Raw genomic sequence first — 16,220 nt, 5'->3', positions numbered from 1 at the left:
TTCTAAGATGCAAGATAAAATGTCCGTGGCGTGAAATCCTGAGAGGTTGTGTCTACCATGGTTGAGGAAGATGATTAAAGATTGGCACAGTAAGAGAAAAGTGGTAGGGACGCTTTGTGGTCCTCAGATTTCTGGGTCAGATTGATGGCCATCACATCAGCATTTGATTCCTATGCCTCAATTTTGGATCAGCTCAAACTATGTTGTGCTTTAAAAAGAGGCTTAGGAAGTACAAATTCGCTGAAAAATATAAATTGGTGGCTCATGCTTGTAATCCCAGCACTTTGGGAGGCCGAGGTGGGCAGATTGCTTGAGCCCAGGAGCTCAAGACCAGTCTGGGCAACATGGCAAAACCCTGTCTCTACAAAAAATACAAAAAGTAGCCATAGTAGTGCACACCTGTGGTCCCAGATACTCAGGAGGCTGAGATGGGAGGATCTCTTGAGCGGGGGAGGTGGAGGTTGCAGTCAGTTGAGATTGCACCACTGCATTTCACCCTGGGTGAAAGTCAGACCCTGTCTCAAACCAAACCAAACCAAACCAAAACAAAATATAAATAATGAATTTTATAGCCTCATCTTTTTTTTTAACTTTTATTTTCAGTTCAGGGGTGGATATACAGGTTTGCACACGGCTAAACTTGAGTTGTGAGTCAGTTGTACAGATTATTTCATCACACATAGTCTCATCTTTAAATCAAATAATATTTAAATCTTTAAATAAAATAATATTTAAATAAAACAATTGATAGTTGGTCTTCACTTGTAAAGGTCAGGAGTGTGTTTTCTTATTTACAAACTGTATTTTCTAGACTTCAAATGCCAATTCAAATCCCACTTGCTCCAAGAAGCCTTCCCACTGCCAAAAACCCGAAATAAACCTGTCTTTCCCCTGGATTTTCAGAGCAAAGCTCTGGGCTTTAACCTTAGCTGGGGCCACATCTACTCTGGGACAGAGAGAAGCAGACACAAATATCTACAATTGGTTCACTCTTCAGGCAATGCCATGGATCAATGGATCATACTCAATAATATCACATGTGAAACAAGACTGTCATGAGGAAAATCAGGTGGTCTATCCAGCATCAACGTGTGGCAGCCGTTGGTGGGGGCTTGGCAAGTATGGAATATGTATAAAAAGATACTGCGGCACCTTATTTTTTTATGACAAGAGAAGATTGTAGATGTTCTTGATAAATTGTATTTTAAACTATTCTAATCCCACTCAGTGTGACTTAGTAACAATGGTCATTAGTACAAAAGTGCACAGGAACAGAATAAGGGAGCTCTAGGTCTGCCAGTTACTGACGTAGTGATCTTGAGAAAGTAACCTGCACCTCCGTTTTCCCTTCTGTGAAATGGAAATGATGATGTCTGTCTCTCAAAGTTGTAAAAAAAATCCAATGGAATAACCCATGTAAAGCATTAAGGATATGCCTAACAGTAAATTCCAAAACATTTAATAAGCATGCTTTATGGGAAAGTGCCCTAAAAATAGTATAAAAAATATAAATCAAACTATTATGATTATTAAATATGATGACTATTCTGTATGAATACCAGAATTTATATTGGAGTAAGGTAGCTCAAGATAAAATAACGATAATGTGTACATTACTGTAATAATGTTGTTTTTACTGGATTACTTCTTTACAATATTAATAGTCTATTCTCTAAATCTTTATTTTTTCTATTAGGTATGTCACAAATTTTAAGTACTTAAAAAGTGATACAATGCATAACTAATTGTTTTTCAAGGTATCCTTCAAATAGGAATTTTCTCTCAAAAATGTAGAACAGGTTTTTATTTTTAAATGTCAAATGACAAGATGTTCCCCTTACTGCTTCTTGACACCCTGCTCAGTTGCTAGGATATGGTGTCCCTGGATCACCACACTGGAGACCTGCAGCCCCCATGTCCCGAGCCCCTGCTGCCCTGCCCACCTGTCAGCATCCACGTGTTTCCCTTAGTCCTGTCAGGTGGGCCTTGCTCCTCTGGTTGTGTCAACCTGTTGTAGCCTCCAGGCCAAATGAGCTAGGCTCACTTTCACATTCTGTCTATCGTTTCATCTGAAAAATGTAAATGGGGAAGGAGTGGGGGTACAGTGGGAATTTAGAGGAGGGTGAGGAGGGAGGAGAATCGGCATCAGCAAAGTAATTGGCCTAAATTACACTCTGCTAAACAGCCATGAGGAAGGACTTAAGTGAAAACTGAGCTGGGGGCGCTGGAGCACTTTCTGGGCGTGAGAGACAGGAGGAAGGGACTCACCAGCTCTGTAACTACTGGACAAAAGTATTTCCCGAATATCCACAGGGTTCTTTCCCTTAGAGGTTCTCTCTCTAACTCCAACGTGTATTGTTTCGAAGGGCAGTAGATTGAGATCTTTGCGTATAGAGAAGAGGAATTAATTTGACAGACTTAAACTCTCTACCTGCTATTAATTTAAAAAAATTGACACTTTTCACGTATCTGGGTTATGAATGTTAACACAGAAAAAAAATTTTCAAATAATCTGAACTTGTGCTAAATTCCACTAAGTTTCTCCCCCTTACTGTATCTGCAAAAATAAAAAATAGAAAGTCTTGATTTACAAAACATCTTTTATTTTTGCTGTGAGTCCATGATATCTGCCAAAGCCATGAATTTCCAGTTGTCAAGGGGGAATTACGGTTGGTCTCCGCTCAAGTTAATTCTGGAATATGGGATTAAGTTTGATCACAAAATGAAACTACTTAATCCCAAAAAAACTCCCCAGTTTGAAAGACAGCAAGAAATATTGAGCATGCTAGGGTTTTAAGATTGATAAACTTGGGTAACTTTGCCTTTAAAATGGGGATAATTGTAGTATTAACCTTAAGAATTAGGTAATATAAAGCCTTGTGCTTGTGTCTGATCTGGTCCATAGGATGCATTTAATAAACAATCCTGACTATCTAAATGGTAAAGCTGGCATGAATTCAGTTGAAATAAATACATCACCATTATTAGAATTTCAAACATAATGCAGATATTTTTTAAAATGTGAAAACTCATGCTGTAATCGAGTTAGGGGAGCTTTGAACACACAGGTCATGATTCCTTTACAACTTGTTTAACTTTTTCATTTGATTTAGTTGTGGTTTATTTGAGTTTGAATGATGAGAGGGATATATTTGGTCAATTTTGACAACTTGAGAAGCGCAGTCCTTTGTTTCAGCTCCCCAGTTTGGATTCCTGAAGAGATGATCCCAGTTAAAAACTTCAGAAAGCAGCACAAAGCAGGCTCTGAATCTGAAGAAACCTTGCAGTCCCTTCAACCTGCACAAAAATATTTCAAGGGTAACTAGAAAGTGCATAAGAGGATTCAGACGTTCTGTGACATACATTTTAAATTCTTCCATTTCCAAATGAGAGCACCACAATATGCAGAAGCAAAGTGCATCAAAAAGATGAGGGCCCTTTGAGGCAGGCGTTTGCAGAACCAAGTATTATTCAAAAAATAATCCTCAAAGAAGTAAGTGAGGAGCACAGAGGCTGAGGCTCTATATTTGCAAATGAGACTACAAATAGGAACTTGACCTGTTCAGGTAATTTTACCAAGTTCTAAACTGCGAGTGGACTTCCCAGTAACCCAAGCCTCTTACGAAATGTCTGTGAACGCATGCTCACCTCCGCGCAGCACAAACACAGGGAGTCATGAACCTGCTTTTCGTCTGCCTGGGTTGCGAATAGAGAATTAGGAGCTTACTGCAGGCACTGCTGTAATGGAGCATTCTGCAGAAAGACCTTGAGAGGTGGTATCAGTTCACTTAGAAAGTAAAATGCCAGCAAGCTTGTAGCTGAATCAGTAGTAGCAGCTCGGTCAAGCTACAAGTCGAAGACAGACAATAACAGCTGTCTTTCAAGGAGAGCCTGCTATGTACCAAGCACACTTGAACTTATATATTATTCTGATTTTTACAACGCTGTGAGGAAACACATATTATTATTTCCCTTTTATAGATGAGGAAACTGAGACTCAGTGACTGAGTAACTTGCCCACCATCGTAGCTAGTCTATGGTGAAACTGTAATATGAACTCAAGTTTACCCAGCTACAAAGCCTCTCACTGTATAGGTATAAGAATATGATAACAAAATAAAATGTATCATCATACATTTTCTCTCTGACATTCAAGACTCTTCTTTGTGCTGCAAGGCTCAACTGACCTAAGGGCTGCCCCTAACTTTAAAGAAATCCTTAAATGAACTTTGTCATTTTTTTTCCTAATTTTTCTGACACCCCCACTCACTCTCTTCAGCATATTCTTGAAATGCATTATAATCTGTCATCCCTTTACCTTCCTCCTTAAGTGCTATTTTTTAATTTTTAATTTTAATTTTTTATTTCCACACATTTGTGGGAAACAGGTGGTGTTTGGTTACATGAGTAAGTTCTTTAGTGGTGATTTCTGAGATTTTGGTGCACCCTCACCTGAGCGGTATACACTGTGCCCAATTTGTAACCTTTTATCCCTCACCCCTTCCCACCCTTTCCCCCCAAGTCTCCAAAGCCCATTGTATTATTCTCATGCCTTTGCATCCTCACAGTTTAGCTGTCACTTATGAGTGAGAACATATGATATTTGGGTTTCCATTCCTGAGATACTTTGTTACTTCACTTAGAATAATGGTCTCCGATTCCATCCAGGTTGCTGCAAATGCCATTATTTTATTCCTTTTTATGGCTGAGTAATATATATATATATTTTTTATATAATATATATATCACAATTTTAAGTGATATTTTTAAATATTTAATTTTTTTGTCTCTTAAAACTATTTTCTTTGAATCCATAACTAAGGGCATATTAGTTTATAAACTAAGCTGTTGTGACAAAGTATCTGTGATAAATTAGGGCATATGTAAGATAGAAGTTTTTCTGTCTCTCCTAAGAGGACAGTGGCTTATGCCTGGTGGGCAGCTCTGGCACCCTTAATACATGTTGCCAAGGTTGTTCAGCAGTGGCCATTTCCCATGCAGCAGGAAGAATGAAAGGGCAAATGCATAGCAAGTGGATTTGTCATTGAGGAGATGATCCAGAAGGGACACATATCACTTCAGCTCTCATCCTGTTGGTTCAAATGCAGCCTCATGGGCATACCTACTTTCAAGGGAGTCTGGGAAATGCAGACTTTAGCTGGGCAGTTAAATACTTATCTAAAAACCCAGAGTCTTCTATTACTAAACAGAAAAGCAGGATAGTGAACACTGGGACCAATAATCAAGGCTGACACAGTCTGTTTCTAGTCTGGCCACCAGTCTAGTTTGGACTATTACTGATGCTATGGAAGTAGTAAGTTCCAAGTCTTAAATGCACTACTTCTAAGCAGTAAGCTCAATGCCAGGAATCTTTGAATCATAAACAAATAAAACTAAACCAATCTTCAAAACAAGTTTGCCTTATTGGCTTCTGGAACACTGAGATCTCTTCAATGGCAAAATTTTCATGGTCAGACCTGCATCAGGTTAGTTAGGTTGCCAGTTAATAAAAGTAAAGATTTGTGGGCAAGTTGTTTATAAAGAGCTAAGAGATGTTACATTTGTTTCTGAACTTGGATAAATATTATATTGATATCAGTATCCATGCCATTAATTTAGGGTTTGTTCAGAAAATATAGAATAAAGTTGCTAGAAGGGATCCCAACCAATCTCATATTTTAACAGGTGAGGAAACTGAAGCTCAGATTACTTAAAGGACTTTCCCAAAGTAGTAGAGCTGATTAATGGAAATGTAGATTGCAAAATATCATATTCACAGCAGTGCCTATTCAATGCTAATTGAGTGAATGAATTAATGTTTGAATATTGAATAAGCATGATGGGCAGAACAAGAAGTCATTGAGAAGAAAGAAGTTGTCATTGACTAGTAATAGGACAGACAGCAGATTTCAAAAGTAACACGGCAATCATAGTTAAATTTTCTGAGACTGAACTTTTAAAATGGGCCATCCTGAATGAAACATTTATATTTAATTTTCCCTGGGAACTGTTTTGACTTTGCTTCTAAACACATCATGGTGATATGGCATGCAATTTCTCTCTGCTGAAGCTCTGCTTATTCCAGAATCCAATCAGGTCAGGTCAGATACCTTGAAAACCATGAGCAGAGTCTTCAAAAGAAACCTAGCACAACTCTTTGAAAATGTATTTTTCCTATTATTAAGACAGGGCACTGTCTTGCTGAGCTGTTTTTTCCTATACCTCGATAAGTGTTTCATGAGTCACCTTTGCTCAGTCTGACAGCAGAGCAGTTCAGAAGGTCACAGCCTTCTTTCTGGTTCTAAAAACCTGCACATTCCTGGAATGAGGGGTATTGTTTTACTGGAAGAAAAACTAATTAGGGCAAGAAATACATTAATGAGCTCTGTAGTAGTCCGTATACAATAAATAAAGAAAAGGAGAAAGGATAACAAGGAGAAGGAAGTCAAAACACATAATGAAAGCCTTAGAAAGTTGAGTTTCCACACATAAAACTATCTGAAGAAAACCCGAGAGAAAAATTAATTTGCTTCTTCAGTCCTTAGAGCACTGATTCCCAACCTTGGTTTTGTGACACTCCAGGATGTCCCCAATTATCTCAACAAATGTCATGAAATGTTCCAAAGAATTCTCAAAATGAAATTAGTTGTATTTCATTTAAAAATAGATGGCCAGTAGCTCTTTCAAGAGCAAGGGAATCAAATGAGTGATTGACTGCCACCAGCCTAAAAAGGTTGCAGAACACCAGGTTAGAGCTGATGAAAGCCATACTGCCATTTTGGAATAAAATTTTGTAATATTTTTCTAGACATTTTTGTCACCCAAATCCCTTGAGATTTATTCTTAAAAAATAGAGTAATAATAATGATAAATGTTTGAGATACTTACTCCACTAATTGACCATACAATGGGCAGTGGGATTAACTGGAAAGAATGAGAGGTTGGGAGTCAGATGGCCCTGCCTTGAAAACTGGCTTGGCTACTTAATTTTGGAGGAATCTGAGTGTCCTCCTGTACACAATGCTTTCCTATTATTAGGAAAGCATGTGTATGCATCCTAATATAGTAATAGTAACTACTCACTTCTTAGGGGTGTTGCGGCATTAAACAAGATAATGTCCATGAAACATGTAATACAGTAGCCTCATAGTATTTACTGCAATGCAGATGCCTTTCTTGCCACCTTCTGACTTTTGAGATGAAAATGCAAGCTGATGTAAATACTCCTGGTGGTGACTGTGGTGGTGGTGGCCCTGGGGGACGGTGCTGGCTTCCAGTATGGGGAATGGACATGTCTGTCACCCTTGGAGACAAGGGGAGGCCCCATGTTATTTTTTTATGGACAGAGATTGGGCAAGAGCAATAGAGGTCTGGCTGGTACTGTTTTCTGCTCATTTCCCATTAGTGCATCTGGGATAGCAGCCTCCCCATGCCTCAGAGATATTTCTAGTATACTTTATTTTTTTAAAATGGAGAAAAGCCAGTGATCTGAAGCCAGTGATCTCCAAGTGTATACTGAGATTAAGCAGCAGCAAAGAAAGAATGAGAAGTGCTTGCTCTTGGCAGGAGATTCTTAGAATGTGAGAGTATCAGGAGGGACATTAGAGATCAATCTAATTTCACTCCCTCCCTTAAGGAACAATGAAAGTGAGGCTAGGAGAGATGAGGTGGCTCATCCAGAACACCCAGCAAGTTGGGACCATGGTTTCCACTCAGCCTTGTAGAATGTGCCAGACTCAAAATCAGGAGAATAATTGAATTTTTTCAACCTTAACCATTTTCCCTGCTTTGTTTTTCACTGAGTGAGACAACTCTCAAAGATTTCATTCTCAAGTAAAGAAAACAAGTTCAGGGGAGTAAAGTCTTCCACCTAACAGCACAGAACCTTTAAGAAAATGGATTTTGTTTTTTGACATCATGTTGAGTGGAAGGTTGTAATGAGACATGAGCATAAATAAAAATCATAAATACAAACTAAGAATTAAGGCATAATGAAGCAATTATAAATACATGGCACTCCATTCAGCCTGTACCTGAAATCTGACTATGCTGAGACGTGTCCATGGTGGCCCTTTAACAGTATATAGAAACCCAAGCTCATGGCAGAAACTGAGTGTCTGGATGTTAATAAACACTACTAGTAAATTATTTGCTTAGAAAAAATTTATAATTCTGCTTCATACTATTTTATACACCTTTGCCAAAGCAATCTGTTTTAGAATTATTTAAGTGGCATAAATATTTGCCCTTCTCTCCCTTCCCATAGAATCATAGAATCTCGGGATTTAAAAGGGTCATTTGGTCCAATCTCTGACTCAAAGCAAAAATCCCTTCTCCAGCATCCCATCCAGCTAGCCTCTGCTTGGCCACATTCAACAGCAAAATAGTGTCTGAACATATAACTCTGGTGGAAAAGAAAGCACAAAAACAGGGCTTGGCAGGGCTTGGAAAAAGAAAGCATGCATATGCATCCTAAAGACTGGTTTTGCTGAATCAGGGTCTAGTGAATAATAATAAAAATAACACTCTCACTTCAAGTCTACATACTAGGCCGCACTCTGGAGGATTTTCCCCTCCCAGATGCTGTTTACATGTCAAACAAGAGGCCATGATCGTGGTGGAGTCTCAGCTGTGTTCAGTGCAAATACAGTGGTGTGGGCAAAATAAACAACAGAATCGCAGAGGAGGGTGCAAACAAACAGTGTGGATGTACATTTCTAAGTAAAATGCCCCAGTTATGAAAGTGCCTGAGAAGTTAAAAGACCACCTTTGTTCACTCCCCTTAAAAGCGTAATTGTGACAGGGTTAAAGTAAATTCACTTTTCAGGGAAGAAGCTGTAACCTTCCTTTAGGTATATGTTATATTAGTCAAGATCAAGATGAATCCAGGCAATCCTATTGCTAAAGTGGAATATTTGATTAACTTAAACGTTTTACTAAGCCTCAGTCACAAATGTGATCCAATCATCTTACTGTTGGGTATCACGGAGTAGCCTCCCAAAGACCTAGGAGTTTTGTTTATCTTGCAGTGCGTGATTAAAGCAGATAGTAAGAATCGACAACCAAAGAGAGCACTCAGGTCTATACTTTGAACCTCTTGAACCCTGGAAAAAAATTTTAATATTGTTTTTAGTTAATTTCTCCCTCATCACTCTAAGTTATATTTGAATTTTTAGCAGTACCACAGGGAGTAGTCTAGCAATATTTCTGGATTTTAGTTAGAGCCAATTCAAAATTCATGACATGACCCCATTATGAGAATCAGTGAATTCCACATTTGTCTCTTTATTATACACCAGGTACTAGCCTAAATACAAATAAAAAATATCTCTGCTTTTAGAGACTGTGGAGAAGACAGAAATAAAGATAAAAACAATTTTTTCTCTTTTTATTAAAAAAAGTCATATGCTCACAATCAGATCAGAAGTGTATTTGCCATAACACTCCATGTTTCTTCAGATACACTGGATGGTTTTATGTATTGTATTAACTGCTTTTATTTATATTTATAAAAGAAAGCAAACTTGGGTTTGAAATGTGGCTTTGCTGTTTACTAGCTATAACCCCGAACAAAGTAATGTCTCCGAATCTGTAAAATGGAGTTAGTAACATCAACTCTGGAGGCTTACAAGGCTGTAAAATGCATGAAGCATCTATGATTGTATCGGATACAAGTAGCTGTTCAATAAGTGGTAACTATTATTAATCACTTGCTTTATGTTCTACTAGTTCTGAGACTTGTCCACTTTCAGGTGCAAAGCATTTGAACAATATTTTAGGGCTGGGCACGGTGGCTCACACCTGTAATCCCAACACTTTGGGAGGCTGGGGCGGGCAGATCACGAGGTCAGGAGATCAAGACCATTCTGGCTGACATGGTGAAATCCCGTCACTACTAAAAATACAAAAAAATTAGCCAGGCGTGGTGGCGGGCGCCTGTAGTCCCAGCTACTTGGGGGGCTGAGGCAGGAGAATGGCGTGAACCTGGGAGGCGGAGCTTGCAGTGAACCGAGATCGCGCCACTGCACTCCAGCCTGGGCGGCAGAGCAAGATACTGTTTCAGAAAAAAAAAAAAGAAAAAAAAAAGCATTTTAACAATATTGTAAATAACTTTTGCTCATGAAAATATGTCCATACATAATTTTTCAAGTGTTTCTTATATTTGCCACTTTGCATTTTTAAATCTTCTAAACACACTAAGGGACATTTATAACATGTGTTTTAAAACCTATAAAACGGCCGGGCGCGGTGGCTCAAGCCTGTAATCCCAGCACTTTGGGAGGCCAAGACGGGCGGATCACGAGGTCAGGAGATCGAGACCATCCTGGCTAACACAGTGAAACCCCGTCTCTACTAAAAAATACAAAAAACTAGCCGGGCGTGGTGGCGGGCGCCTGTAGTCCCAGCTACTCGGGAGGCTGAGGCAGGAGAATGGCGTAAACCCGGGAGGCGGAGCTTGCAGTGAGCTGAGATCCGGCCACTGCACTCCAGCCTGGGCGACACAGCGAGACTCCGTCTCAAAAAAAAAAAAAAAAAAAACCTATAAAACATGTGAACCAACCATCCAATTAAAGGACTAGAACATCACCAATCGCTTTGCATCTTTTTTGAGAGTTCTTAATATTAAGGTAATTATCAACACTTGCTGTACAATTTTTATTTATTTTATTACTAAATTCTTATATCCAACTTACAATAGCAGATAATGGTTTTCATACAGGATTTGTGAGAATGCTAAAAGTAGTGGCAGGAAGAGTGGCACACCTGGGTATTGAGGTAGAGGAAGGAAAAGGAGGGAGGCTGTTGCTTTTCTACAACATTCACACTTAAATGCTTCCTGGCTGCCATTCAAAGTGAGTTCAGGCTGACCCATTGTCTCTGTGGGAGCCATTTTTGCTCTACGGTTTCATAAAACATAAGAAAACTGCATTTTATTAGCACTTTGTAAATTTAAGTGCACCAGGGAAAATTGCCTTATTAAGCATTACTGAGTTACCTGAAAAACACAATGTCGGAAACTAATGTTTTTACAGAAGACTGACATTAATGGCTGGTTATACTTCCCTTGAGAGCTTAATAATCTTTGATGAATAAAAAGTTCTCTTCTGAAGAGGAAACAAGACAACATTTTAGAGAGCAAACAATGGTTAACAGAGGACTCCTCTTTCCCTGTCTGGTAACCCAAAACGGCCATCATAAATCACCAATTAATGTCTGTATAAGTATCTGTCACAGAAGAGAGCTCTAGGTAATGATACAGACTTGCTATGTTCAAGGAAAACAAGTTTCCTGGCCATGGCACACCGTGCAAGCTTTTCATATAAGATTTGCGAGTGCTGAAGTAAAAAGTGTGAAGTAAAAAAAATGCTCAAGTAAAAATCATGAATGTTAGGAGGCTTATATCTTATTTAATTTTGACGTTATGAATGCAGAGAAAGTCGTTTTTGAGTAAATGTAATGTGTTTGTTAAACACCAATATACACCAATATTTAATACTTTCAGTAAAATTTTTGTGTTCACTTCTTGGTTACATATTGTGGCCAATTATAATTTTTACATTTATATGTCCTCCTGACTCCCTCAAAGCTTTCCTGAAAACAATTTTTTGTTTGTTTTTTGAGAATTCAACACACTCAGAAATGGCCATTAAAATGATTCTTTATTGTTGACAGCACAAAAGGGTGACTATAGGCTATTTATTTATTTATTTATTTATTTATTTATTTATTTATTTTTATGTATTTTGAGACAGAGTTTCACTCTTGTTACCCAGGCTGTAGTGCAATGGCACAATCTGAGCTCACAGCAGCCTCCGCCTCCCGGGTTCAAGCAATTCTCCTGCCTTAGGCTCCTGAGTAGCTGGGATTACAGGCATGCACTACCATACCCATTTGATTTTGTATTTTTAGTACAGATGGAGTTTCTCCATTTTGGTCAGGCTGGTCTCGAACTCCCGACCTCAGGTGATCTGCCTGCCTAGGCCTCCCAAAGTGCTGGGATTACAGGCATGAGCCATTGCGCCCGGCCCTTAATTGTACATTTTTAAATAACTTAAAGAATGTAATTAAGAGTGTTATTGGATCGTTTCTAACTCAAAGGAGGGGACGTTTGAGGGGATGGAAAGCCCATTCTTCATGATGTGCTTATTTCACATTCCACGTCTTTATCAAAACAGCTCATGTACCTCATAAATATACACACCTACGATGTACTCACAAACATAAAAAAATTTAAATGATACCTAAATAATAGCCTAAGGACAGTACAAGCAATAAAAGCGGTATGTTCTATGTAGTCATGTAAATGATAAATAGTGCCATGCCTGAGCAGCAATCATAATCAGATGTTCAAATTGTGGGTTTGGGAACATTGTAACGAAAAGCAAACCTCTGAGGAAATCAGTGTGCACTGATGGGGGTGCTATTTCTGTTTTTTTTTTATCATAAGCATTAATCATTTTATTGCTTTGATAAGAAGATGTAGTTATAGATGGAGATGGCGTTTAAAAAAAAAAAAAAAAAAAAAAGCCCTCAGCAGTGGATAGAGAAATCTTTTTGCTTTCAGTTTTTCTTAGAAATCCCTTCATGTGCTGCCTCTCCTGGCCCTCCCTCAACTCTTCCGCTCATACACACATACACAAACACACGCACACTGGTGTGCGTCTTGTCTATAGTCTGGCTTGAGCTGCCTGAGGGCTTCTGGGGCAGCCTTGATGTCCTAAAGGGTGTGTGAAATTGAAGACAAACATTTTTACTAGGAGTTTACAGCCATAACAAAGTAAACTGTGGGCCCTCCAGGTGTCCTTGATGGGTAGGAACAAAGGCCTGCGGTGAAGCAAAAAGAGCCCTGGAGTTTGAATTAGAAGAAGCTGCCTTTGAGTCCCTGCTCCAAGTTCACGGGCTGGGTAAACTTGGGTAATCACTTTCTCTCTCCAAGTCTCCGTTTCATCAGGAGTCAAATGGGGGAGCCAGACTAGGTTATCGCTCAAAGTCTTTACCCAGCTCTGGGAACCTATGATCCTAGTGTTTGCTTTACCCTTTATATTTTATTGGTTACTTTCCCATATATATATATATTTTTTAAAAAGGTGTCTTAAATGCTTAGAAACCAAAGAATAAAATTACATTTCAAATAGAATCATAAAATTTGGGTGATTTTCTTTTCCTTATTTTTAGTTATTAAAAGTTACTTTTAAAAACAAAATAAGACAAATATTCCTTTAGATTTTCCCTTTCGAAGAAACCAAAAGATGGTGGTATATTGGTTCTCCTTCACCACAACAGAAGTTTCATTCATTCATTTGCTTATTACTCTAAGACATAACTCGTTCTTCAAATATTTAATAAAAAGTGCCCACAAAACATAGAATTTTTATACACGAATCATTATTTATTATGGAATGTTGTATCATACATTTCAGTTAACAAACCATATTTGCATACAGGATCATACTGCCTTACCTTATCCTAGTCCCACTCTATTAGGAAGGCAAGCAAGGTACTACTCATGTCATCTGATCCGTGGGGAAACCAAGGCTCAAAGAAGTTGGAACTTGGCCATAGCTGCACAGAAACAGAGCCAGAGCCTGAACATAGACATCTCCTAGAGCTGGGTCCCAAGTGAATGTTAGTGTCATTAAACTAAACTCACTTAATTCAAGGCCACTGTATATATCAAATGACATTTCACCTGTATTAAGAAGTTTATTTCATTTCTAGTTTGAAGCTTAGATTCCTTGAACCTATAAAATAGTTCAAGAACTGGCCACAGTTCAAATTGAAAGCATGGTATAGCAATTCAGAGGTTGGGAATGCCCTTTGATGAATATCATAGAATATAAGAAATAACTCACAGAAAAAGATAAAGAAGAAATGGGAATAAAGCACATTTCCTTAGAATGTTGGAACCATTGCCTTCTAATTGAAGAATGTGGATGTCAGGTGGGAGGGGGAATGCACTGGTACTTTAGAACTGTGAAGACCTGGGTTAGAACCCTGACTCTTCCTCTTCCTGACTCTTACACATTTGGTGATACATCCCTTGGAGCCTCTGTTTAGTCCTAGGCTAAAATGCAAATATTTAACTTGCAAGGTTGTTTATAAGCATCAGAGACAATTATATAAAGTGCTTGTCATGTCGTGCTTGACAAAATAAGCACTTCATAAGCAGTGGCTATTGTTCATGGGAATCATTTTCTTTCAAATTGTTGTTAGATACATCTAACAACATTAGATGTATTAGATGTTGTTAGATACATCTAACAACAAGATGATTGTTCAATACATCTATTTTGTGATGTATTGTACTATTTAATGTAAGAAATCTAATGTAAGTGTAGGGAGAGCGCTATCAGTGGGAGACCTGTTGAACTTAGATAATCTATGAGATCCTTTGCAATTCAGAGTCCTTATTGTAATTTATATTTTCCAATTTGCTAGATCTATTAGAGACCCTGATTATGGTAGTGAAATAGATATTACCAACTTTATACATGTGATCCATTATACAAATATATATGTGTTACAAACAACTTTCAAAATAGAACCTGTACATATATAAAAAAAGAAAATGCTAGTTTTTACTGAAAACAGTGCTAGAAAGGGACTGGTACTAATAGCAACAGTAACAATAGCAATAATAGCAACAATCATTTTTAAAGCATCTACTCTATTTAAGGGGCTGTATACGACAAGGTGGAAACTTGACTGTATCCTCAAGACACTAAAGAGCATGCCGGGGTGGGCAAGACTTAACATGCATTATGCCTGTGTAGGTAAAGTGCCCATAAGAGACTGCAAAATTTTTCTAAGCAGCAGGTATGTCATGAAAAATACGTTGTGATTGGATCGAAGGACCAGAATCTATCTTTTATTAGTCCTGGATGACTTTGGGCAAGTCATTATCTTTTTGGGCCTCAGTTTTCTCAACTATAAAAAAAAAACTGGAATAATCTTTCAAGTCTAGCGTTCTATGACCCTGTTGCATTAATTATTTTTACAACTTGCCTGAACCAGCTGGGTTCTTTTTACAATCCTATAGGTATATACAATCTGTTTAATTCTTTTTCTCTTCTCTTCTCTTCTCTTCTCTTCTCTTCTCTTCTCTTCTCTTTTCTCTCTTTCTTTCTTTCTTTTTGCTTCCTTAAAACAACATTATTTTGGCCAAGAATAAGCTGGAATGTCACAAATTTGCATAAATAGCTGAATTGACTCACAAATATGTTTTCTAATTAAGTTTTAATGTTTAAACTTTTCTTGTAGAATTAACCCCATCAATCTCCTTTTGATGTTTAAATAGTATTGGAAAAAATCAAACTTTATATTGAGAAGTGGTGTTAGTAACTGCACTAAGTTCCTATTAACCAATGTTGTAGTTTTCACAAATTTCACTGTGATCAGACCCATAGGAATAAGAGTAAAGTGAATGTCAGAGATCCAATTACTATACTGTGTAGTTAAAATGTCTAGATGAGATTTTTGAACTCTCAACTCAATCCTTTTCCTTCTTCTGAAATAACTTCTAAGGAGAATAGCATATTAAGGAAAAATCCAGATATTAGATTGATATTAAAAAGCAAGAAAAACAGCGCCAGGCAACAGGGGTATAAATGTCTCTATAAATGTGACAGACATAAAAGAAAGTGAAGGAAAGTTAAAAATTACCATAGGGCAGGCAGGACACCTGCTAAAGAACCTTCTGCTGCCAGTCACAGCTGGAAAGAAAAATGAAAGAGATGCAAACAACTGTCCTGGAAGCATGAAATCATTCTTTTGTCTTTTTTTCCCTTATGAACAATTACAGTATGCAGAAATTAGGGGGGGATCTCAAAGTATTGGGATGAAAATTTCAGCAGGTTCTGCATATAAATAGCAGAGGCATGGAAGTGTGCCTCTTTGAAAACAAGATGTGTTTGGGAGCTCCCCGTGCATTGAAGAAAGTGGTAATTAATGCATAGTGAATGACTTTGAATGAAGGATGAATAGGGGACATAACAATGGGTAGTTTTTTCTTTTCCTTTTTCTTCTTTTCTTTTCCCCCCTTTTTTCCCTTTTTCTTTCTTTTCTTCTTCTTCTTCTTTTTTTAAGGTTAAAGCATTGAAGAAAGAAAGCTGTTAAAAGATGGCTACTGTGAGGCTACCACTTCAATGTCTGTCTTCTGTGGCTTTCCTCTCGAGGCTGTGGTGGGAGTTTGTTTTGTATTGCTCTCCAATCACAATGGA

This window comes from Rhinopithecus roxellana, chromosome 1 (genome assembly GCF_007565055.1).
Source record: "Rhinopithecus roxellana isolate Shanxi Qingling chromosome 1, ASM756505v1, whole genome shotgun sequence".
Classification (NCBI taxonomy): Eukaryota; Metazoa; Chordata; class Mammalia; order Primates; family Cercopithecidae; genus Rhinopithecus; species Rhinopithecus roxellana.
The sequence above is the reverse complement of the archived record's forward strand: the minus strand, read 5'-3'. Positions refer to the sequence as shown.